Source organism: Zonotrichia leucophrys, chromosome 7 (genome assembly GCF_028769735.1).
Source record: "Zonotrichia leucophrys gambelii isolate GWCS_2022_RI chromosome 7, RI_Zleu_2.0, whole genome shotgun sequence".
Taxonomy (NCBI): domain Eukaryota; kingdom Metazoa; phylum Chordata; class Aves; order Passeriformes; family Passerellidae; genus Zonotrichia; species Zonotrichia leucophrys.
The window spans coordinates 28,123,600-28,149,972 of record NC_088177.1 but is presented as its reverse complement, the minus strand read 5'-3'; the positions used below and the strand labels follow the sequence as shown (position 1 = coordinate 28,149,972).

General features: G+C 39.6%; 1 long non-coding RNA gene across 1 annotated transcript; it reads right to left on the bottom strand.

The window, feature by feature from the left end:
• Positions 1 to 6,067: 6,067 nt before the first annotated feature.
• Positions 6,068 to 9,452, bottom strand: LOC135450712 (uncharacterized). The gene is made up of 3 exons (XR_010441132.1): positions 9,316 to 9,452; positions 7,875 to 7,997; positions 6,068 to 6,252 (listed from the first exon to the last, which is right to left on the bottom strand). It is a non-coding gene; the product is annotated as an uncharacterized LOC135450712 (long non-coding RNA).
• Positions 9,453 to 26,373: the final 16,921 nt, after the last annotated feature.

Genomic DNA, 26,373 nt, shown 5'->3' with positions numbered 1-26,373 from the left:
TTATGAATGTACTCCTACAGATGAAAGAGAAATGGGAGGTCAGTGGTTCCTGTCTTCAACAATCTTCTGCAATCTTGTCATAATGAATTGTAAATAGTATCACTATCAACCTCCTCTTCCTGCACTGGAAACCAGCACAAATGGCTCTGCAGAGCCAAACACTGACAATGCTGCTCCTCGGGACACAAAGCTGAAGGCTGCCCTCTGTCCTCTACCTGCCCGGCTGAGTGTGGCTCTGCAGGGCTGGGGCTCACCCTTTCTGCCTTGCCACATCCCCCCACTCTCCCATGGTTCTGGGGTTTGCTCACACCACGGATATGCAGGGCTGAAATCCTGAGCTGTTTATCATTTGAAGACAATCTGAAGATTGATGAACAATCAATGGAAACGTCTTCCTCCCTCTCAGAGCAATTCTCAGCACAATCTGGCAAAATGTCATTATCACCTAATATGGTTTTATCATGAGGTGTTCCTGCTTTCAGAACAGCAAATGATTTTTACAAGGTCAGGAGCAGAATATCAGGCCTGGGTGTTGGCCATCTTGAACTGCATAATGAAGACACGTTCTTCAAAAGGCAGCATTACCCTGGTGCACAGAGAATACCTGACAAGCTTGGATTTGAAGTGACCAGCCTATGTGCATCCTTTCCTTTTAAGGGTTACAGTATCCAGTAGTCAGTGTAGATACAATGCATTATTAATTAGCATATACAAATCCTATTTATATTAAAAAAGCTTCCTTAGTGAAGGAGACATAATTCCTGTTATTACCATTCCAAATAGCAAAAAACAAATATTTTCTACAGAGTAATAAAAACACAAGATGAGAGCAACAAACTTGCAATATATTTGTACTCTACACACTTCTTTTTTATGTGGGACCACTATTTTTCATGGTAAATTATCTATGCTAATAGAATTTTTCTGAGTGTACCTATGCTCCTGAATGACAATGTTCTGAAAGAGCAGTGCTGAAGAGATTTATCATATGGGTGTATAATATTAATACTACATAGCTATTGTGTATGCAACAGACTTGTGACTTCTTAAAATACATGTGCATGGAAGGGGTGCCAAATCACTTCAGAGCTCCCTGGGCAAACATAAGTTGGTGCAGAAAACTCCACACCATGAATCCCTGAAACAGTTTGTATAAAACAAGCAACATATATGTAGAGTCCAACGAATCTGGGGCATCTCTCCACTACCACTAAAAACAGATGTTGTATAAATATTTTAAAAAGTTGAGCAAATTTTGAGCTTTTCATGTATTGGATTCTATGGGAATGCAATGAAAAAGTCTTGTCAATGCAGAAAAGACCAGATCAAGCTGGCAAATCATGTCCCTGTGTCATAATTTAGCAAACAAGGAGAGCTATTCCCTGGAAGGTGCCAGACAATTAGAAGACAAGTCACAGCAACAAAGGTGCTCCTACCCAGTGTGAACACTTTGTCAAGGAATGGAAACAATTTACAGTGTTTTCAGAACTGTAGTTCAGGTCAGTTCATTTTTATGCTCTCCCATATGGTTCTGCTCCTTCTATTTCCAGAGTGAACCCTATTTACCTGGACGGGTACGGCAGAAAATATATTGTTTGCAGAGAAAGTGAGAGTCATCAATAAAGAAAACTTCTCAAGATAGGTATATTGAGTATGTGTATTGGCTTGATCTGACAAGGGAAGAAAATGGCAAACAACTTGTTTTCTCCTTGAGAGGCATCTGAGAGCAGGGAACCACTCAGGTGCTGCATTGTGCCTTCCAGAGGCTCAGCAATAAAAGTACAGTCTGGGTGGAGAGAGCAAATAAAAGTGGCTTCCAGCCACATCTTTGTCTTTATGAATCTGAGCCTGGAAAAAACCAAACATCATTTGCACCAGCTTTTCACTTCCCCCAGGCATGTAAAGAGAAAAAATCCATTCAACCCTTCCATGCAAAACTGTCAGCGTGGACCATATCAAGTGGTCATAGCTCTGCTGTCCCCCAACATGAGAGGAGAAAGGACATAAGCAATTAACAGAAAACTCTCTATGCCACAACACTCCTTATCTGGAGGGTCTGGGCTTTCCTCACCACAAATGAGGTGGTGAGCCACCTTTCACAGCGGCTTTCACCCACTGAACCACAGCAAAGCAATTCTGCTCTTGTTCCTGAGCACAGACCACCCACCCAAAATACTGTAGCTCTTACAGCCACCCTTGGAAAAATTCTTTCCATAGTAAAGATCCTACACACAGTATGATTGCTCCAGGTCTGCATTAGATTAACAGAGAGCATCCAAAATGCTTAGGAAATGGGATGTTGTTTCCCTTAACAAATTGTTCAGTATGTTGTCCGTACTGAAGTGACACATTAGGTTGGAGTTTCAAGCTTTTGGAAGGCAGCCATGGAAGACAGAAACCATATGACGCCAGAGTGGATTTATACTTGTTAACTTACATGAGACTGGCACAAGCCTCCAAATATTAGCCTATGATTTTTGCAAGAAAAAAGAAGCAAGACTTTGGGGTGTTAGCAGAGCCTTCATTACTAGCAGCTGCAATGGATTAATCTTAGAGAGGGAACTACAGTATTTAGTTAAAGATGGAAAGGAATAGTAGCTTAGCACCTCTTTCAGAAAAAGTGTAGTTAAATGCAAAAGCAGAATGTCTTCTCCATGAAGCAGCACTGAAAAATACTTTTACATTCATGTGACATTGAGAAACAAATGACAAAGAATTTTCCATTAATAATTTAATTTGGGGGCCAAAGGGCCTTCAATAACATCATAAGCATGTAACATGGAGACAAGTTTATCCCTGAGATAAGCAATCACTGTAGAGTTTCTTACAGCATGTTTGAATTTTACTCCATGGAATGCAAAATTAAAAAAAAAAACATAAATAACTGATAGGGACAGCTGCCAACCCACCTCAGACCATCATGATTTTATGCTGAACACTGGAAGTGCAGAAAAATGAAGCTGTGGAAAGTAGCATATTTCCAGGAGGTTCTGAGCATCTCTATGTCCCATGCCTATAAAAGATGACACAGAAAAAACACAGTCATCATCTGGCAGGATCATTAGAGCATTAAAATTCAGCCCTGATGTCTAAAACAATACATTGAAAGATGTGATTTCTGAGGAAAATTTAGACACCCAAGTTGAAAATCCAGATTTCTTTTGTGGTACATTCTTACTACTGGAAACAAGGATTTTTATCAAATAGTATGTGGAGTTGAGGTGATGTACAAATCTTCTAGGGAGTTATAAAGAGAGGCTAATAATCCAAAATCATATTTCCTTTAGAACTAACCAGTGCACACAGAGCCTCCAGTTAAGCATTAAGATGTAACCCTCATTCACATTCAGCAAAACCCTCTGACTCATAGGAGCTTTGTTCCTTGAGGGCTGGACAACTGGATTACTCTTTATTTTTAAAGATGGATGGTGGTGATGCTGCTGCTCATCTTTTATAGCAGTGGTTAAAGCACTCACCCAGAAACTGGTGAGCTGACTACGGTTCAGTGACCTCCTCAGTGTGAGGGGGTTCAAATCTACAGCTCCAGCCTAGGCTCTGACAACCAAGTTAAGCCACAATTGCTGGAGATTTGGGGAATGAGGGCAAAGAAGGGAAAAGAGGGGGGCAGTCTGCTTCCTGCTGAAGCTGCATGGCTGTTCAGCAAAGAATGCAAGATTTATTGGGTCAGAAAGAAAGAGAAATGGAAAAAAAAAAGAGCTTTACTCTAGACTAAACATGAAGGCTTCCTCTGGGGAGAAAAAAAAGTCATCCTCTTCAATGTTTTTATTGTTGTTAATTAATTTAGTTTTAAACAAGATTTTACAGTGACATTTCCAAATTTGTGAGATGGAAACACTTTTATACAATCATAAAATTTAATGAAAATTTCCATTTGCAGTAAACACGTGATGAAAGGCAGTGGTGGGATGCAGAGCCACATGCCACTCTGTGTCACACTGCCCAGCACAGTCACCCCAAGAGCTGCCCCACATGGCTGGGGAGTGAGTGTTGGTGACATGTGGGGAGGTGGCCGGCCATGGGCTGCAGTCCCCAACAGGCTCTCTGCTCTCTTCCTGCCAGCTGAAGGACACCTGGGATACAGGATGCACCAAGACTGAGGGCGTGCAGCTACACCAGTACCAAGTGCTGATCCTGATTACCGAGATTCATCACTAAAGGGGGTGTAGTAGTAGCTGGTACAATAGAAATCCAGCATTGGAGCATGGACAAAGGGAATGAAATTGTAGGTGGAGTACTAAAATCAGCAGCTTGCTGAAGGCAGTGTTTGCTGGGAAGAGGAGCTGGACTCCTTGGAGTCTCTCACGATGCTGCCTCCGCAAGCTCGGCAGCGGACAGACACGGGGGCAGGAGTGTAAATGAGAGGAAATATGAAACAGACCAATTAAAGGATTGTCTACTTTCTTAAAGCAGCCTAAAGCCTAGTGAGACTGGTGTCTTGTACACTTTTCAGTGCATTAAAATACTGTTTTGTTTTGCTTCCAGACTCATTCACAAGTCAGGTTACAACCATCACTGCCTTCCTAATTTCTCACTATTATTCAGTCAGGCACTTCAGTTAGTCACTATGTGGGGCAAAACATTTAGTGAGGGGACAGGTTTACTGATTTTCTTTTTAATTCCACTCTATTTTATTTAATCCTCAAAAGTTTGGAGATCAGGAGCTATGCAAAAATTGTCTCTTTGTGAAAAGCTTACTTTGGTTGGCTGTCAGTGAATTTGTAGCCACAGCAAAGGCTCTGATACACCAGGGAGAAAATCATGCTTTTACCTAATCTAACCAAACCAACCTTGGTCAGATTGATTCAGTTTCCAGCCTTGGCTCTGACCTCACCCTTACCCTCAATCCTGCCTCACTTTCACACTGAGTATTTTATACAGCTTCTATTTTCTCCCTGCAATGCTTCTACCAGCCCCCCGCTGCCCCCCCACCCCCACCCCCCCCAATTTCTATGTTCTACTCATCAACCATTGCTTTAGAATCTTCAGGCTGGATGGGCAGGCATGCGGTGCTGGCAGGTGGTGTAGCTGTTAGGCAGCCTTGTGTATCACAAGAGATCTAATGCTATCAAATTTCTTTTCCCCCAAAGACTAAAGAGAGCAAGCCTTTGTAAGCATGCAGGAGGGGGATGAAAACACTTTGTCTCCTGAGCAGCCAGCCTTTGTCATTTTACAAATGAAATCACTTTGGAAATTTAGAGAATTAATATCATAATGAAGACGGGAGTACCCATTAGGGTGGTCTAATGTTGCTCTGGAGATATATGATGGATGTCCAGTTGCTGTAAGCCCTTATTTGCAGAGAGTCACCTCTGTAGTTGCCATTATTAGGAAGATGTCTGAAGCAGAGGATCAGACACAACCATTGCAAGATGAGATAGTGTTTGACTGGTTTCCAGGGAACCGAAGGATACAGCCTTAGTTGTACCTGTCACTATGGCTCCCAGCTTTTTTCCCCCTTAATGTCTTTTTTAGCTGTAGGAAGTTTCTCTTTAAAGATTCACTGCTTCTCTAATAGCACGAAAAAGCAGGAATAGGAACATAAAAAAATGTTACCTGGATTGCAAAGAAGCTTCCACTTATTGCAAAACAATTGGTATAGTTCATCATCAAAGGACTGCAATATGCTGCACCAGCCAGCTTTTGCAAATAAAGATAACCAGAGGATCTAACCTGTAGTGTATTACTTGTAGTAACTGGAAATATTCACCTGCTGTGTCCACTTCTGGAGATACCTAAAGCACTGTCAGAGCAGTGATGCCATGATTGCCATTCCTGGAAATACAGCCTCAAGAAAGTAGTACTTCCTGGAATTATCTTAATGGGCAATTGAATCATCATTTCTAGCACTCCAGCATCTTTCCCAGAAGGACAGTTTTCCACAGGCAATGATTCCAGTTAGAAACAAATGTGAATTTCCAAACTTCAATTCTTTTCCCTTTCTGACTGGTTTGCGGAGAACAGAAGCTTTAAGCAGATGTTAAAATTAGGGAGAAAGGCACCTAGGACATGAGGCTGGAAGGTGTCCAGTATAGTGATTTACCTGCACTTCATTTTATAGTAGCTCTTCTACCCAGGTCATTTATTTTCTTCCAATTATCTGTGTTCCTTTAATAATTCTCTACTGGTCACTAACATTGGTGCTTTGTTGTGTTATTTCCAGGGAAGCTCAGGTGCTGGTGTAAGTTGTCATAGCTGCAATGTCTTCCATGAGGATTTACACCAGTGAAGTGCCTGCATTTTAAGAAAATCAGGTTAAATTCAGTAATGTCTAGATTTTTTTTCAGCTGTGGAGGTATGCAAGGCAGCATGTTGTTACTAACCTTTTCAAATAAATGTGACATGACGAGTCCACACTTTGCTCTATATATAATCAGTACTGATTTTGGGGAATAATCAGTGGTAAATAAATTGAGTGCTGTTGAAATACCCTTTGTGTGTGTTCTCATGAATTACTCATGAAACAGGGGTTACAAATTTCTGCCTCTGATACCCAGTATTGGTTATGTACTGCCTTTTTTTTTTTTTTTTGCAATACATGGAGATAGAAGGTCTTTGGAATTTTTTTTATGTGTTGGGTTGTTTTGTCTTGCGATTTAGGGTTTTCTACAAAATTCTCTTTCTTTCCCCTAAATCTTCAGTTTAGTGGCCAAATTCACCTTGGTGGGAGCAAATGCAACTCTATCGATAGCACTGGAATTTTCTCTGCATATGTCAGCGATGAATTTGTCCCCATATTTATTGGAAATACCTGAGCTGCTGTGATATGATGTGGTAAATCACGCTGAGAGCAAATCAAACAGACAGGCTGTGGCTGCATCACTATTTCATACAACTCAGGTCATAATGGACAGGACAATGCTGTAGCGTGAAATTCAGTGCTAAGGAAAATACATTCTTTCTAACCTTTTATGAAAATGTTCCTCATCCTTTAAAGGACAATTTAGGCAATGCGGCCACTGCTGGAACCAGTGCAGGAGCATTTAGAAGGCAAAGAGAAAAACACCATTGCCCAAGAGGAGAACAAGTTGCCTGTAGATATTCCTACGCTTTTGCTATTCCAAAATTCCCATCAACTGTTGCATACAGCTTCCAGAAATAAAGCTATTCAGTCTTACTACAGTAAATGAAAGCAATGCAACATGCCAGTCTTCAAGCCCAGCAAACTATAAATGTAATATCAGACGGGGAAGAGCTAATGAAAACAATCACATTAAACATAGCTCTTCAGTGCTTGGTGCTCAATAAGTGAGCAGCAGGCTTTCTCTGTCTAGCTTACAGAAAACAGGAGGTAGCAGTTTGCAAGGAGCAGCGTTTTAATGTGATTGGACTATAACAGACAATCTATTTACAGCATGCTCTGGGGAGCTTATAAACAAATGTTGAGTAATTTCAGCCAGCAGTAATTACCCTTGCAGCTGACAAGGATAGCATGATACTTTCTCCTTCACCTTCAGCCCAGTCCAGAAGGCACTGTACACAATGGCACTTCTAATTATTTCTGCATTTCTATGGCTAAAGACCAAAGTGTGTTATTAGAGAACATTTTAGAAGCTTTTTAAAAGCTTGTTTATTGGGACAATTAAAAGTCATCACTATGACAGCAAATAAAAGGTTCCATTCCCAGGCACACAGTTGCAGCTGGGGGTCCGCCTGCTTACCTTGTAAGCCTTGTCTGCATGAGGCAAAATTTACAGCCACCCCTCCCTGCTGCTAATACCAGTTCAATGGCATCAATGCTGCCAAGGTGGGCAACCTTCGAGGGTGCAGAGAATGGGGCTTTGTAAATATCATATTATCTAGCCCTGGTTAGAGAACATTGAATAAACACAGCACTTAAAATGCTGTCCACTCACCTGTGCTCGAGCTCCCAACACAGTCAAATATAGTGGGGGTGAAGCCCTTGTAGCTGTAAGAAGATATTTTTGCAGAGTGCCTGTGGTGCAGTTGAAGCTTCAGACAACATGGCATTTTGTCTTCTGTTGAAAGAAAATTAAAAGCATGCTCTAAGACATCCATTAGCACTTAATTACTGATGAAATACAATGGCTTGTATTTTTTTTCCCAGGCACTGGACACACAAATAGGGGCTGGAATTATGGGCTGGAATCAGCTGCCACAGTGAGTCAGTAGGAAGGCAGGGGCAGAGGCAGAGAGAGACCCTGGCTATGCTGGGAGAAAGTCAGGGGACTGGGGTGCTCCCCTCTGCATTCCTCCCACTGCTGGTGATAAGCCCTTTTCCCTACCCATGGCCATGTGAAGGCAAATCTAGATCTTCTAATTTCCCCAAATCATCAGTGACCTATGCAATACTTCAAAAGCCATCTCCCCACTGTTACAGAACACCCCAGAGCATTCAGGCTACATTCACCAACATTTCAAATGCCCACTCTCCATGGCACAGCCCTCTGGCTCCTCAGACACCCACGGGCACAGTCTGCCCTGCTCTGTGCCCAAGCCCGCTCCTCCAGAGCTGGCAGACAGCACTGGTGAACTGCCACAGTGATGAAAGGGTGCAGAGCATGTCCAATCCTAAAATGTAGGTGCTTTTTGATCAGTAACTTACAGAGAAATACAGCTGTGCCAACAAAGGAAGGAAGGTCTCCAGCCTCAGGGAGACCTCGGGAGGTTACGCTGTCCTGAGCAGTCTCTTATTTGGCCCAAAGCACTGTTTTTTCTCCCCAGTTATGTCCTATTTACTACATGATTTTCTGTTCACACTGTGTGTTTTGCTGTGAAAAACACCACAGCTACTTCCAACAAGTATATTAGAAAATATACAAACAGCTATTCATGGCAAGTCATCATTGGAGTGATTGCTGTAGGCAGTGATAATTAACAGAATTATTGAGTCACAAGACTGTACACCACAAGAACTTCTATTTAACATCGTAATACAGTCATATAAGAGCCAAACTACCCAAAAGCAATTGGGAGAGGCAGTGAACTGTGATGTGTGCTGGTTTGCAAACACCACTGCACAGTTTGGTGTTTGCTGAGCTCCCATCCGCCTCAATAAATTCAGTTCAGGTTCCTGCTATAGGAATTGACAGCAGATATCTAATCCCCAAAAGTGGATTATTTACATTTTTTTATATGTTACATTGCATTACATCCTGTCACGTTGCATCTCATCACAAGCAGATATAATATCGCATAACATGATGTGACATGATGACAGACATCAGAAATGTTTTTTGTTGTTTTGGGTTTTTTGGGGATTTTATACCTACTATCCAAAATATTTCAGAGTGATTTCTAGGAAGATGGAGGGGGCAAGGTGAGTGTCTGACTTACGTGTTTGCCTGGCAGCTGCTGCACCGTCTCTCCCAAGCATTGTTTAAAATGAGCCGCCTTGTTTTGCAGCTTCATGAAACCTCAGCAATGCAATTTTACACGTATTTTGCAAATATTTTTAAAAGATTCATTAGGAAGGAAATCGGCAGAACACGTGTTCAATAACAGCACAAACCGACAACAGCTGCTGCAAATTACCTTGTCTGAAAGGAACCCCCAGCAATGCATTGCAAACTTTAACAATGTACTCGAGCTGTTGATTGCTCGCGCTGCCGCTCGCCACTCGTTTCTGAGACACAGTTGGTGGAGGAACATTAATTTGTCCTTGTTCTTGAGACTGGCAGGTGTCACTTTGCCCAGTGTGGGACATGAGTGACAGATATTTTGCAGCTGATGAAATGAGAATGCAGAAATTCAAGAGTGCCTCTGGGATTTCACTGGTCATTTGTGGCCAGCGCAAGGGCAGGGCCCGCTGCCTCGCTGGCGCAGCACCGGCTGGAGCTGCTGTTGCTGCAGGCTGCCGCAGATCCACACCATTTTAAATAATATTGGTGTTATGAGGCCCTTCCCACACACACACTTGAGGGTATTGTGTGTGCTTTGCTTCTTTCTAGGCTGATACTGGCTGGGAGATTGTTCTAATTGTTTTTTGTTTTGGTTTGGGGGTTTTTTTCTGTCCTATGCTCAAGCCTTCTTGAAAATTATTTTACCTGCATTCTGCTATCTTTAATTCTTTGGATAACATAAATAGAATTTGCTAAATGTGATACAGAAGCTAACCTAGAGGAACCTGATTAAAAACAAGAGCAGCATTAAAAAATGCAATTAATAAAATCCTCTTGTGATACAGCGGTTAGGAAGAGAGTGGGTAGAATTATATAAATTGAAATGTTTCTTTCATCTAATTTAAAAATCAGAAAAATGTTCAAATTCCAAGCACAAATCCACAAATCTTGGTGAAAATAAAAAAGATACAAGGAAATGATCAGCATTGCAGTGTTAAGGAATTAAGAATGAGATTTGTTGAATTTTAACACTATCCTGCAGTTCACCTTTATCTTTCCTTTAAGTCTTAGAGCATTTTCTTTGCAAGCAATATAGTGGTCGGGATTAGTAACACTGTCCTCCTCCTCCTTCCCCCAAGATCCCCCCCCCCCAAAAAAAAGAGATTTAATTATAACTACAAGGAAAAGAAATTGTCCACTGTTGAAGCCTCTAGATATTTTCAACCTCAGTTTAAATAATGTTGGGTTTTTTCCATTCAGCAATTTTATGTGAAAACAAAAAGGGAAGAGATTAAAATATTCTAAAATACTTTTTATACAAACAAGAGTGCATACCACAAAGAAAACAATTCTTTAAATTATTTAACCTTTTATTTAAACTATATATTATTTTAAAGGGGGTGATTTTTGAGTTTCAGGACCCATTTTGCTAACTGTGTTAAATGTAGTGTATATAGAACAGTGTAATCCATAGAACCACTAACAGCATTTTCAATTGTGATAAAACCATATTAACATATTTGCCTCTTTAATGATTAACTGTCTTTGAATATTAAGAGATTTCTAAAACATCTTATTCACACGGAGGAGACTGCAAAAGCCCGGGTTTTTCCTCTATTTTATAAGTGAGGCTTCGTTTGATATGCATTCTGATTTTAAAAGAACCATAATATTTTAATCGATCTCTCTGTAAAGATCATGATTATTATAAATGAGATACAGTCATGCACATCAAGCCTGACTGGTAGATAGGAGGTCATGAGTCAGGAATTATATGAAGAGGGGAAGTAAAAACTAGAAAATTTTCCAACATGATTGTTTAAAGGAACAATTATGTATATTGGTACATGAATTCAAGACTTCAGTTACATGCAGAGTTATTAGCCTTCATTTTCTATTAATTTCCTTTAAACTAACCTTGAAAAAGTATCATTTGCAAAAAAATAAAATTAAATCCATACATTTATTATGACAAACATGTAATTTCATAGTGAACTCTTCACATTTATGAAAATGGCATTAAAAAGCATGGCAGAGAAATATATCTGATGAGAACATTGATACAAACCTAGGCTGTAAAAACACTGGTTAATGTCATTTGACAAATGTCATTTTATTGTGGATAATTACTTATGTTAAATAATTTGAAACACACATAAAGATATAATCTGATATGATGCAATATAGCCCTTTAAATATAATTTCATTATCAGAACTGGAAAAATTATTTTGAATAGATTTATATTTTCTACCAAACATCTAGTCTCCCTAAAACAATACTGTTTTGTTTATACCTACATGCAAACACACACAGACACAATCAAATACATCTGCACATTTTTCACTTGATATTTCCACCCCCTACTTGCAAGTGCAAAGATATACTGTTATCCTTTGGAAAACAAATATTTTTTCTAGGTGACATGCTTCTTTAATTAAACTGTATTATTTAAAATGATCAAATATAATTAGCAGTAACAAGTATTTAATGAAAACAAACTGCTTTCCTTTCAAATCTTTCCAACCGATTCTACTTTAAGGCCATAGCTTCCCTCAGAAGATCACTGCATCACAACAACTAAAAACAAGTACATAATTAAAAGATTGTCAGGTGCTGCTTCGTTTCAGACCGACAAAAATAGGGAAGGTAAACACTGGAGATCCCAATTCATATCATGAATTCATGTCATGTACTAATCCTATCATTTAAGGTAACACTTCCAATGAAACAATACTGCTAGTGGTTCAATGTGCTTTAGAGGTGTCTTTTAACTACCCCATTTGATATTGTTATGCACTAAGACATTACCTGAGTATCTTTGATTATTACTGAGCGAGATGAGAGGAATGTGCTCTTTCACTGGACTCATTGACAGCGAGGTGCTATAACAGCTCTCCTGTAATTAATTGTGAGTGAAAGGGGGTTTGGTTTTTGCAGCCTCGTAAAACTTTTCCCACATGGCTGAACCCACGGTCAGGAGACGTTAGGCAACATTAACTGCCTGCACATTTCTGCAAGGCTCTGGAGGAAGCGGCTCGGCACTGGGGCTCCAATTCTGAAAACCCCGGGACACAAGACATCAGCGTCTACCTTTCATCTTAGCTGAGATTTGGAGAGGGTTCAGACCACAGAGGCTCCTTAATTCTCACTAATTCATTTGCTTTCCTGATTCACTTGGCTTGGGATAACCTGCGAATGATAATGAACCTGTAAGGGGAGCGCTTAGTCCCTTGCCTTTGAATGTGCTCGGCATGGATTGAGGGCTTTCTGTGAATCTTGCAAGAGGAAAGAATCTTATTAGCACTGATTGCCAGTCATGAGGTTGCCTCTAAAAATTGCTCTTGTATTTTTAACTCTTGCTTGCTTATACCAACCCCAGCTAAGGAGAGAGATGTGTTGTTTACACATTGAACACGACATTGTTCTCAACATTTACTCATTTCTCTTTGCAATTTGATCTAATCATAACACATTTGCTTTATGTATGTCATTACTATACCACTATGAACACTTCATCATTTTTCCCATGATTATTCTACAAGTTCATAACTGGCCAAGTCCTCATCTCTTCACCCCCAGCTAAACATCCTCTTTGCATAAATGCATGCTCTCTAGAATAAAGGGTCTAATTTCCTTTTTTCCCTTTTCTTATTAACCATTTCAGCAGAGCACAGCTGTACTGCTCTTTGTGTTAGTAAGGGATTTCTAGTAGAGCTGTTGTTGTTGCCTCATGTTGGTTCTTTTCTTTTAGTAAACATGTTGTGGATCTAGATACAAAAAAAAATTCAAACTCTGGTGAGATTATCTGAAAACAAACCTGGAAATAATGGCTTATTTTTGCTTCTCTTTTATAAATAAACATTCATACTAAGATTTTCTTTTTCCATTCATTTATGTGAATTTAGGTGACTGTACAGAAGAAATGAATGAAACCCAATCTGTGCCAGAGTGATTCAAGTCAGACAATCAAAATCCTTCTCAGGTCAGCAACTGCTAATGACTGAGGATTTGGGGTCCAGTTTCACATAGGTCCTTGTTATATCTAGAACCAAACTCTAACTCCTTCCCCAATCCTGGGAGACCCCAGTATTAAGCAGCAAGTTCTACTCTCTTCACATCCTTAAAGGTACAGATTACTTTATTATCCAACCCTACTCAGGAAGATTTACAAATGGGCAAGCCATCCTTTCTGCAAAAATGTGGTGCTTTTCTGTTGTTTATAGCTGTTTAATATGACCTATGTGCAGTTCTAGAAAACCAGTGCCTCAGCTTTGGCATTTGGTAACAAGAGAGCTTTGTACATCTTCCACGTCTGGGATACCTACCCACCAGCCAGAAATGAACGCTGCTGGGCTGAGACAAAGCTAAAATCCTTTTGTGATGATTTATTTACCTCGTGTATAGGTGGGGGCAGTATAGTGTTTGACTAAATAAAGACAAGCGCTTCCAGTTTCAGCTAATGAAATAGTTTCCTAAAATCCTCTTGAACTATGATTTTTATGCTTTTCTGCTCTGATTTGCTGTTACCTCAAAAAAATCTGAAAGTGACAAAATATTACACCCACTCTTTCTCAACAGAATTTGCCAAAAAGGATAATTATGTGAGACTGCTAGAATTCAAATTTGAACTGAAAGTTCTTGTGTGGAAATACAGATTTCAATCATGTTGATAGGCTCAGCTCTTCCTCAAAGGGCATGAACAAGAGTTGATCAGCCAATGGAATTCATGTTACATGGGAATTCTGAAAGTTTGACATTTGCTTGTTGGAATCATAAAACATTTCTGCAGGACAGTTACCAAAAAAATCCCAACTTGCTTTGGAAATGTCACACAAAAATATCTACTTGTTGCATCAAAATGTCAAAACAAAACAATGATTTAGGCTTCTGTGTTTCAAAATGTCAACTTGGTGCTTTTATAAGTATTTTGGCTGTCTATGAGGTGTAAATTTTGCTCAGAATTTATTTAAGAAAATTTTATTTAATTTTACTTTTCTATAGTATATCACAAGTTTTTGTTGGAATATTAAAATAATTTTTTGTAAAAACTTCCTCAAAGATAGGCTTTATTGTGTATATATGTATACACTTTTAAATATATAAATATACAAAATAAAGCACATTTCACTAAAATTATTTAAAAACCCAAACACTATGTATTCACTAGAAATGTAGCCAACACCACGAAAAAGAATCCCCAACCCACTCCTGTACTCTCACCAAAATATCCCACTCCCGTTTTTATTAGCAGTTAAACCTAGTTAATGGTAACACATTTCCTGTCTGAACAACATGTCTCAAAACTCATACTCACCTTAAGAAGAGGAGCTCCTTAAGAAGAATCCTACCATGAGCTGGAAGAGCCCCAACAAGGAATATCGAAGCCCTGCTCCTGGCCTGCCCAGGACAACTCCAGGATCCCCCACATGCCTGAGGGGATAAAGCCTGGTTAAAGCCTGGCTGCACCCCTCTCAGGGCACCTCTGCAGGCTGTGGGAAGCACAGGAGCATTCCCGTCTCTCACCAGCGTCTCCCTGTCCAGCATTTTGATTATTTATCTGGCTGGGTATTTTTTCCACCCCACTGGAGCTCTCTGTTTATTAAGCCTTCTCTGCTAAGATAATCTTCATTTATAGCCCTCCAGGTTAATTTTAAGCCCCTGCAAAACCCTGGAAATTTTGGAACAGGATTTGGCTGGGTCCTGCTCCTCTATTAATCAGCAATTTCTGCATTTTCCTCACCACTAACTTTCACTCATAGCACTTTCAAAAATTTTGCAGAATGTTGAGCAGTTTTACAGCAATAAAACACAACTCTTAACTAATCCATTATCCTTCCATGTCTGAAAATGTGAGTGAAATTGGAAAGTGGAACTCACAGGCATTTTTCAGCTCAACTTGCAAATGTGCTGGAGAAGAAATTATTTTCTCCTCTTACACTCTAGTCAAAAAGCATCATTTGGCAAGTTGCACTCATTTACATACATTTTCTATTAAACTTTTCTATCATAAAATATTGCCTTTATGATCCAGACACATAATTTATTATGCAATGCACCACCACCATCATCACAGTGAATTGCATTTTACGTGTTTATACTAACAGGGAAGGTGATCAGCTTCAGCCTCCTTTTCATTATATGCATCATTCATCCTCCACCACCAACATCTCTGGGTTCTGTAGCATATCCATCATTATCTAACTGCCAACTGTTTTCAGAGGTTCCACTGCTTTAAGCTCATTATTTCTTTAGATTGGTGAATCTACAGAGGATCTTTCCAAAACATACAGCAGCCAGCATGGCACATGTGTACAGATGAATGGTGGGGGTTTGTCCTTCACAGTCTCTTTGTACCTCTTTTTTGCTCCAGAACTGCAGCATGTAATGAGCAGAAAATGCATACTTACATATCTAAAAAGAATAAAAATTTAAATGGCCTTAAAAATAATAACAAAATAGTGGGATCCTTTTGTGGAAAGGCTGCTGTGAAAAAGTCTCGTGTACAGATTGCCCAGTAGTTTGGGGTTACCATCTCCTTATAATGCAGACTAAAGCACATAGACAAAGAGCTCTGCTAAGATAAGGAATTTCTTTCCTGTCCCCATTTACCTTGCTGCATTTAATTTAATCAATAGCTGAATGGGAAGAGGAGGAGAATTTGATGGTTCAAGAGACTGATAATAGGATATCGAACCTTTCATCTGGGTATCATTGATTCAATATAGGAATTGACACACTGGATCAGAGCAGTGGTCCATCTCCTCTGAGGTGCTCTCTGACAGGGGCCTGTACCAGGTGTGTTTCAGGGAGGCGTCAGAAACCCTGCAGTAAGCATTTATGAAATAACCTGCCCACAGGAAAGGTTTCTTCTTAACTCTCTTTGTAATTTGGCTAACATTCACCCTCGGGGTAGTCTGTAACTCAAAACAACTCTTAGATCTTGTGGACTGCAGCATAGATGATATATTTATTTAAATACATATCCAACTGAAATTTGCATTCAGCTGAAGTCTTGGCCACCAAGTTGCACTGAGTTCCAGAGAAAAAATTAATAATTACTTTTTAATTTCAACAACTAATAATTCATTGCACTTCCTAACTTATTGTCTTATTAAATAAATAACCTCTTCTATACACTGTGTACCCATTGTTATTATTAGTGACTCATATAGTTCATCTTCCCTCTCATTAAAAAAAAAAATGAACTTTTTAATTTTTCTTGAAATGAAGGGTTTTTCATGCTTCCAATCAATTACACTGCTTATCTCTATACTTCATCTATTTATGATACATTCTCTTCAATGCAGATAACCACAACTGAATATAGTACTCCAGGTCAGGGCATACCTCTGATTTATTTAATGACATTATAAGATTTTGGGCATTATTTCTCTCCCAACCCTCTTGTATCCTAACAGTTTGCTTGCTTCTTTGACCCTTACTCTACACAGAGCAGAGACTTTCATTGAACCATCCAGTAGAAGGCACAGGTCTCCCCTTGAGTGACAATAATGATGTATTTGGATGGCTTCAATTATTCCTTCTTATGTTACATTTGTCAACACTGAACCATTATCTTCACCATTCAGCTAAATTTGTTAAATTTTGCCAGTTTCCTTGCTCTTTTTTTTTGGTCTTGAATTTTCTGAAATATTTGAGTTCTCTTTACTGTCTTTTGGTTTTTTTTTTTTTTGGTGCTTACATGTATCACATGCATTTTCCTTAAACTAAAGTATAGGAAAAGTAAAGCAATTTCTGCTATGAAGTCTGAAAATCCACCCACATGTATATACATGCATACATTAACCCTCTATAGGTTCACAATGTTTTTCCTTTTTATTATTCTCCTTAAACAGCTTCTAGTCCCTTCTTATGTCTTTGTCTCATGGCTATATTCTGGCATTATTTTGCAAAGAGATTTTTTTCCCAGAAATTTAGTTAAAATACATTTGTTTTGGTCGACATAACACATTCTGGTAGATTAGGGAAAAAAATTGGGCTTTCTTTATGTGTCTATGTCACTTTCTGTCACACTGTTATGTCACTATTATATAACAGGAAAATCACGATATCATCATTCCAGTCCTAATTTAGGTTAGAAAGAGACATACTGAATTGGCTTTTCTAGAAACATTCCTGAAGCCAACAAAATCAAATTCTGCGTTTGCAATTTCATCAACAATGGCTGTGTTTAATGGGATATCATCTCAAATAGTTTTTTCTTAAATACTGCTCCAAGTCTTGTATGTTTTATCAACCGGTACATTATGAAGGCAGTTGTCCTTGCTGGTCTGAATAAAGTAAGCTAGTGGTCTTGATTCTGCTTTGCCTCTGCACACACAGCCCTCACAGGCACAGTTGGCAGGATGAAGATTTAGCCCATAGCAAGGGAAGTCTACATCATTCTCAACATTACTCATGCCAGAAATGTTTTCAGGTTAATTTGTAAAAAAAATATGACCTGAAAACCTAAGACTGAGTTTCAAATGAGACAGTTATTTTAAGGCTTGATTTACTAAACCTAATTTATTATGTGAGATAACAGACTTCTGCAATCCACTGCATGGCTTCATGGTTGAAGTTAGTAATTCATGTGAATAATGCTGCTAAAAAAGAGATGCTATGTGGTCAATCCATGGCAGTCAGTCATGGTGCCTAGGCAGCAGATATCTTGACTGTTTTTCCTGCATCACAGAGTAGCTGAGAGGACTAGTTATCTCAGCTGCAAATATCTGAGTTACAGGAGCACAGCTGGAACATCACAGCTCCCTACCCCTGCAAAGCCTATCCTATAGCTAGAGCAGCATGCCACTATTGAGGGCTAAAGATGAAAAAGTTTTTAAACTTGCTACTGTCATGCTTACAATAAAGCATACTCTCATCTTTAGCATTTCGAAGTCTTTTGGTGTTTAAAGAATAAATGTAGCATTCCTGGATGCCATCCTTGGTAGATAAAAGCAAACAACATTTTCATAAACAAGGTAAAGTGCTGCAATTACACAGAATGCACTGAGAGTGCTATATCCGAGGCCAGGTATAGTGCACCCTTGAATTGTTGGGCACTCCAGAAAATACTTAATTCCAATTGAGTAAAGTAGAAGATTGGAAGGAAAAAAATTATTTCTTTAAGCAAAGAGTAGTAGAGTTTTCTCATGCATTAGGGCAGAAAATGATACTCTATGGGAGTCAGAAGGTAATTTTTCTCCTTCAGATAAGATGTTGCACAACTGGCCAAGCACAACTCTGAATGATTTACCTACAGTGCATAAGGTACAAGATATTGCATTTAAGTCACAAGCACTGGTCAGCTCTTCCTGTAGGGCAGCTTCTCTGTCTCCTGCCTTGACATCTTACATTGATGTGGCTAAAAGGTAGTTAGCTTTTTGGAAGTACGCTGAAAAATCAGCATCGAAAACGCTTTCAAACATGGTCTGATATCCTAGTCCAAATAAGTGCTAGCATATTAGGATGAATGCATGAAGACTTTAGGAAGGGGTATGAATACTGTGTTTGCATTTCAGCTTCAGTAAACATCAGGCACAGCTACAAAGGGAAAGAGTGAACTGCTTCAATAGTAATTATTTACACAAGAAAATAGTTCACAAATGGAGTAAAAAAAAGTAAGCAACTTACTTTTGTACTCTGTCCCTCAAGGGAATGCATTGTATCTGTATCTCACAACATGCAACTCCTGCAATTGGTGGCCTAGAGTAAGAAATACAAAATTAGATAAGGAATTAGATAAGGAAATGTAAACAGAGAAAGATAGATTTGGCAGTTTATTGGGTCCAGTAAATATCTAGCTCTTCTAGTACTTTATCAAGGATATTTATAAGTGCAGAGAGAAGAGTCAGAGGGTAAAAATATTTCAGGAACCTTTCCCAAAGTTGAATATTGGCAATGGCTGCATTGTGGCATCATCTAAAAGGCTGAAAAAGCTGAGAAGGCTTTCCTGCAAAATCGTGTAAATCTCTGGCTAAAAGAAATCACCTTACCCAACCTGTGGAGGGTCTGCCAATGGCATCTTCATTATAAACATAGGCAAGTGCACGCCTGTCAAGCTCACAGCCAGGGCTGTCTGCAGCGCTTGGAGGAAAGAGTCCCCGCAGCACAGGGTGTCTGATGAGAAACTCAGCAGCATCCTGGACCTGGTGGGCAGAGCCTGCTGGCACTGCTGCCCCACGGTGCCCGGGCAGATGGAGGCACCAGGCTGGAGGTGGCAGCGGGAGCAGCGATGCTACAGGGGAGGCGCCTTCTCAATAACATTTCTGCTTCAAGCAACTTGTTGTCAGCAGTCAAAGTTTCAGGTTCAGGGAGCTGTGGCCTCCTGAAAACAGCTGCAGGACTGATGTAACTGTTAGTTTATTTGGCCAGCTCTAATATATGGATGAGGTATTATGAGGCTTGATAAGGAATTCTGGCTTTCTGCATGCACAGCAGAATGGCTGGTTAGTGGATTTTCACTAATTTCCACTGCTTCAGCACAATACAAGGATCCTGGAAAAATCTATCATACAATAAGCAGCCTCTTCCTCTCAATTTTAAAAGCCTCTCATTTCTGATGTGTTAATAGTTTTCATTCCAAACATTTGCTAATATTCAAACATCTGAAGAAATCACAGTAATTTCTCCCTATTTCATTTGTAGCTGGACATGAAAAATGGATTGGATATTCTCAAGACTGAGCAGCACAGAAGACAAGGACTTTTTGGCACATTCAGTGACGGTGAATCTTTGTGTTTTATCCTTCCAGGTAGAGAAGTATTTGCACCTTTTTTTACACTTTTAATCAAATTGCAAATGTCTCAGCTGACAGAAACTCCTCCTTTCATGAGCCTCTTTCAACAGAGGTACGGCTTAAAGATGATATAACCTCTTAATAACCTTAATCAGGCTATTTTTCATTATGTTTTAATTCATTATAATCCTAATAAGTCTGTGAAAATCTAGAATTAAAATTTGTTTCTTTAATGACTTATCTTTAAAACATTAGCTACACATGGAATTAAAATATTATTTACCAAGAAAGAAACAGATGCATTGGTAAGACAAAACATTACCCTGCTGGATCTAGAGGTTTTATTTAGGGAGAACAAAACAAAATCCATAAGGGGCTGCCCTTTCTCCTCAGCCTAAGCCCAGAAGGTAATACTGATTTGTTACTAACCCTTCAAGTCACTATTTCATAGCTCCTCCAACATCTTTTGGCAGCACATGAGATGTCCTGCTGCGTACAATTAACCAGTGTGCTGCTGGGGCAAGTGGTACTACAGCTCCCAGTGTGTGCACCATGGTCTCTTTGTTCTTTGTTAAACTACTGATCAATGAGGTCTCAATGCAAACACAGGGGCAGTTCTTCCATATGCTTTGGGTCAAATGCTTGCTATAGGAGCCTACAATTAAAAAAACCCCAATTTTCTGCACCCAGCCCATGAAACCCAAAATACCCCAAAGAAAAGGGTCTTGAAGAGTTCCCAAAAGTGAGAACATTTTTGTGCATCTTAAGCCACAGACTGTTTTACTTGGGTTTCCTACTGAAGAAAAATAATTATGGCAAAAAACACAAAAACTACCTTTAGTTCCCTGGGGAGGAGGTATGCCTGGAGCTGAGGGAACAGTGGGAGTTTTGGTTACCAGCATAACTTGTGGTCCAAAGCTGAGGCAAGCACATCTTTGCATTGCAAGCAGTATCTGTAGCAGATTTCTGGCCTCCTCACTGGCACCTCACACTGATTAGTTTACAGCCATCAGTCACTACCAAACAACAGGGCCCAGATACAAAAGGGACTTTGAGGGAAGTTTGGAGATATGGGTTATCAAGTAGCACTAGATGCTGTTCAGGAAATGCATTCAGAATTATTTATCTGTCCTGGATTAAGTTAAATGTAAGATTATTGACTCTTTAAATGTAGAGGAATTTTTAGTGGGATTTTATGAGTTACCAGCCCACAGATCCAAAAAAGTAATACTACATTGTACTGGTATTGTAGCCACAACAGCACTCCAAGTGAGTAGACAAAGCTCAAGCCTCAAAAATGCACTCTGCCAAGTTTTTATACTCCAGACACCACTTAACCAGCGTCATATGACTCAGAGATAGTTCAAATATTCAATAATTTTCCCAATAAACCCCAAAATGCATCATTCTTTAGGAGACAAAGGGCCAAAGACGAAAGTGAAAGGACGAAGCATAGAGCAGGAGAAAGACAGGATGATTTTACAGTCAGATTCTATACATTTAGACTGAAAAATTATGTACATTTAATACTCTGTGTGTGCCACCCTCCTCCGAAGTACTGGCTATTGTCAGAGACAGGAAATTGAGCCAGATGAACCCTAATCTAATATGGTTTCTCCTGTAATCCTATTTCCATGGAGATCTGATATTTTACTGAAGGCAGCAGAACTAACAGATTCTGTTATTTGATAATTGTGAATCTGTTTTTGAGGATCTAACTGCAATAAATTGTCTACTTTCACTTCCTCAGATAACAAATCCTGCCTAGGGATCTTTTGAGTCAATGTGAGACACACAGGGCAGGCCTTCAGGCTGATGGCCTGTTACTCCCTACAAGTTAGTCTGGTGTGTGCATTTCTGTTTATCCAGCTGGAAATGAGTGAAGAGAATTTTGAGGACTCGTAACTTTTAAACTCGTTACTGTCTGTGTTTAAAATAATGCGTTTTAATATCACACCGGTTTAGTTGTTTTTCTAAATTCCTACTGGTTTCAGAAGCATGATATAGGCCAACTGAAGGTAAAGAGTTTGGAAGAAAAAAAAAAAGCAAAAATCTTCGTGGGCATTTACTCGCAACATAATTATCTACTGCTGTTGCAAAAATTAAAAAAAAAAAAAAAGAAAACAAAATGAAAGAAAAAGAAAAAGAGTTTGTACACTCAACACTGCTTTAAATCTGCACTGCTGCTGTTTCAGAAAAGCAGGGTTCTGCTGCATCTGCCTGGCCACACGCACGAAGGAGGGCCCTGTAACAAAGCCCAGGGCCCTCGCACACAGGCCGGGCACGGCGCGGCCGCCTGGGGAAAATGGAGCTCTGAGCCCTCCTCTGCCTCTCAGGGCTTGGGGGATGCTGCTCCCACTCGCTCATGCTCGCTCACGGAGGCTGCTGTGAGGCAGTTAAAAAAATAATGAATACTGTTAAATATGTATTAGTAACATTGTTTAACATAAGATATGGAGAGCGACATTTCCAAGCAGTTATGATTGCAAGGAGCGACTAGGGCCTTACGCATCAGTCATTAAATGTGAAGCAATACCCGTGCTTTCACCCACTATTGCTATTTGCTCTTCCTTCTCTCATTTTCTCTTCTTTTCTTTCTTTCTTCTTTTTTTTCTTTTTTTCTTTTTCTTTTCTTTTCTTTTCTTTTCTTTTCTTTTCTTTTCTTTTCTTTTCTTTTCTTTTCTTTTCTTTTCTTTTCTTCCTGCTGTATTCCCTTAGTAGCTAGCACAGAAAATCTCCACTCACAATAGTCAATGAGGTTTCCAATAAATTATACTTGTATTGCTGATTAAATGAAGATTATTGCTATTAAATATTAAAATGAAGACTTTATCCACATTTTAGCAATCAGAGATGAAAAAACTACATCAGTAGTTTTTTTAGATCAGTGTAATCCATTTATTGGTTTACAGTGAAAAAGTCCTATAGGGAGAGTCACAATTCCCTGTGCTGTCCCTAAGTGCATTTTGCATTAAGACCTGTGATTCAGCTGAAAGATATAAAAAAATCACACACAGTCAGACAGATCCCTCCTGGCTACACATCTGAGAAGGCTCAGGAGCATAAGGTCGACACACAGCAACTTCTGCTCACAAAATGAGCCCAGGACCACCTGTTTCAGATGTTAGTATGCAAAGATTTTCAGGGTCTGGAGGTTTTGACCAAACCACACCACTCTTGGGGGATCCGTTCTCTCTCTGCCTTCCCCTCCCTCCTTTTTTCCTCCCACTAGCCATGCCCACAAAAGTAGTGAAAGTTAAAGGAGAGCAAACTATTTCATGGAAGTATGTTTTAAGTAAAGCTGTTTATCTTGTTCCAGGTGTTTGATCCTGAAGTTGTTCAGCCATGAAAAGCAGTTCTTTGACACCAGAGTAATCTCTGGTGTAACTATAGACTGACTTGTCATTAATAGTTACCTCTTTTGAGTAATATCTTTTTCCTTTTTTTCATCCATTGTTTCTGAGCTCTGCAGTTTAGTTCTAACTTGAAGACAGTCACAGTGCATTTTCTTAATTACATTAACTCTATTTGCATAACAAAAATGTTTTATTGCATTTCATACAAACTCTGCTGCTTACTTTTGGACTTCTTTTTATGCTTATAAAAATTATCATTTTGAATAATGAGAACTCTGCTCTTATTTTCTTTTTAGGTTCTTTGCTATGCATTTTTAACTATGACCTAGAACTATCCTAGAATGTCTGCAAAGAGATAAATCCATATGTTAGTTATGGATGTATTTATACTCTTCCATAACACAAGTCATTCTTATTTTTAACACCCATTCCTTTGGAAATCAATCTCAAGAAATGTTTGGATGGTAGACTGCAATTTTTCAAAACTGCATAAAGAAACCAAAGGAAGCTAGCAATGGTACTCCAGGTAAACATATTTTCTTAAAAATGTAGATGAAACATCAACACACAGAGTTTGGGAAAGAGCAATCTAGTGTTTCATTTAGTAATTTCAAAATACTTTTTTCTTGTAAGGGAATCTTTAAGTCCCATTTGAAGGGGAACAGTTCATAGACCAGGAAGAGCAAGGACAAGGGAGAGTGACCAGAACATTTTAGGACTTCTAAATACTCCTGCAGTTGCTTGGCTCAGAGATTGCCCATGTCTGCTTTAGGTCACTGGAATACTTTTTGGCTAGCATAACTTAAAAAGTAAATTTCCTTGATGACAGGAAAGAACTATTTGTGGTGATTGCATACGCAGTTTGGAAAACCTGATGGTGCGCCTGTCACTCATGGGGACAGCCAGCACTCTGCTGCTCAGGAGCCCTCACTGTCAAGTGTCCGACACATCAGTAACTTCACTCTGCCTGCTTTCATTTTGAGACTGAGTATCTCTGTTTGAGTCATATCTGTAAGGCACAGCAGAGTCAGGACTTCCTTGCGGTAGGTGCTTTTCAGAGAGATCGCTCCCCGCTGCCTCAGAGAAAGGAGCTTACGTGTGGGATGAGTGGCTACACCTCCAACTCGCGGCCTCTGTCCTTCCGCTGACCCCTGGCTCCGCTGCTCCTTCTTCCCTATTCTGTTCTCGACCTCTTTTCACAATTGCCCATCTTCCTCTGCAGATGGTCTCTCTGCTGTTCTCTCACCTAATATGGATTTTGATTTGTCACAGGAAAAAAAAAAAGACAACCAAGAGAAAGAAGGTTGGTTGTGAACTCCACATTTATGCTCCCTGAACAGAAACTCTACCTGCATGAAAATCAAACAGGGAAGGGAATAACACATGGTGATTTTGAGACCAGATTTTCTACGATTCCCTGAGAAGCCCAGAAGTCAGGAAGTCACTGTCAGCTCCCTGTTTCTGTGTTTCAGCCTTATTTTCAGCACAGGTTAGAATTTTTTGCCACCACTTTTGGCTCTTATTCGCCTTTCCTGGAGAGGGAAGCATATGGGAATGCTTGACAGAGCTTAAGATTCTGCAGTCCTGAGGTAGTGAATACTATTACAACGTCAAGCAGCCCCGAAAGTGCTCCGGCGTCCTCCCAAGGACAGCCCCAAATCTCCTTACAATCTGCCCGGGCTGTTCTCAGCAAAGCTCTGCAAGACCCTGGGTTTTTCCCCCGGAGATTGGCGGGGTGTTAAAAAAGAGCAGCGCTCTGTGTGTCTGAGCAGTGCTGGAGTGAGACCATCCAACGACAAACACAACGTGAGCTGAAGTCGGAGGCAGGAGCAGTCCTCCCCCCCCTCAAACCATGCCGGTGCTTCTGTGCTTCTGTATCACTACAGATACATTATCTTATTTACAGAATTACAGACTAACGATAGGGTGTGGAAACGCAAAGCTCTGTGCTTGCTTGGAACCTCTCAGTTTCCTCCTTTGGTACATTTGTCTCGTAATAAGAGGGATGTTTTTTGTCTGTGAATAATAAACACTTTGAGCTTGAATTAATTCAAATATTTCTCTCCTATCTCACTTGGTAAAATAATAGGGATATTCCAGGCTATCTCCTATTGCCCATTAATGTTGTGTATATAAATAAGCCAGGTTATCTTTTTCTTGTGAGAAATATTTTATCTAACAGGCTCTTGTCTAGTGGTTCCAGTACTCTACCACTCTAAATTAGGACACTTTATCTTAAGGCTTCATAATCTTACGAGACTATAATTGGAAAGTTTATAAAAAAAATCCTGCTTTGTAAGCTTGGCAGCTGAGATAGAAAGAGGGAATGAGAAGGGCTACAGCAGAATTACACCATCACTGCTAGCCTGACTCCGCTTGACAGAGCCGTTTAATATTTTGACAAGACAAAATATAAAGCAGCATTTTATTCTGTAGAGACTTCACTAGACACAAGCATGGAAGTGCTTGTGATCAATAAAGTTTGCGGTGGAGAGTGATTTATTTACAGCAGGGTATTATGTAGAGAAAGAGCTGTGATATTTCCACAGGCTTTGACGGCATAATGGGCCCCTCTCAATCCTTACATGGAAGGGTTAGATTGTCATGGTTGCTCAGGCAGTATTCAAAACGTTATCTGATCAGCCTTAAAGACTTCAGAACGAGACAGATGATTAGTTACCCTAAACGATTCTCATCATGCAGAAATTGATGATTTAATATAGTCAATGACAGACGATTCCATTTGTACTAGATAAAGTGTCTGCGGTTTGTATCAATCATAATAGAGTTATTATTGAGCATAAAAGAAAAGCATGTTTAATATCATTAATTCCAGATATGTCGCTTTCCACATCTGGCATTCATCCATAGAGCAGAACCACTCCAGGCTATCATTCCTGCCTGTGTGCTGGTGACTCCAGTGTTTTTTGTAATTTCAAAATGTTTTTCAGCACCTCC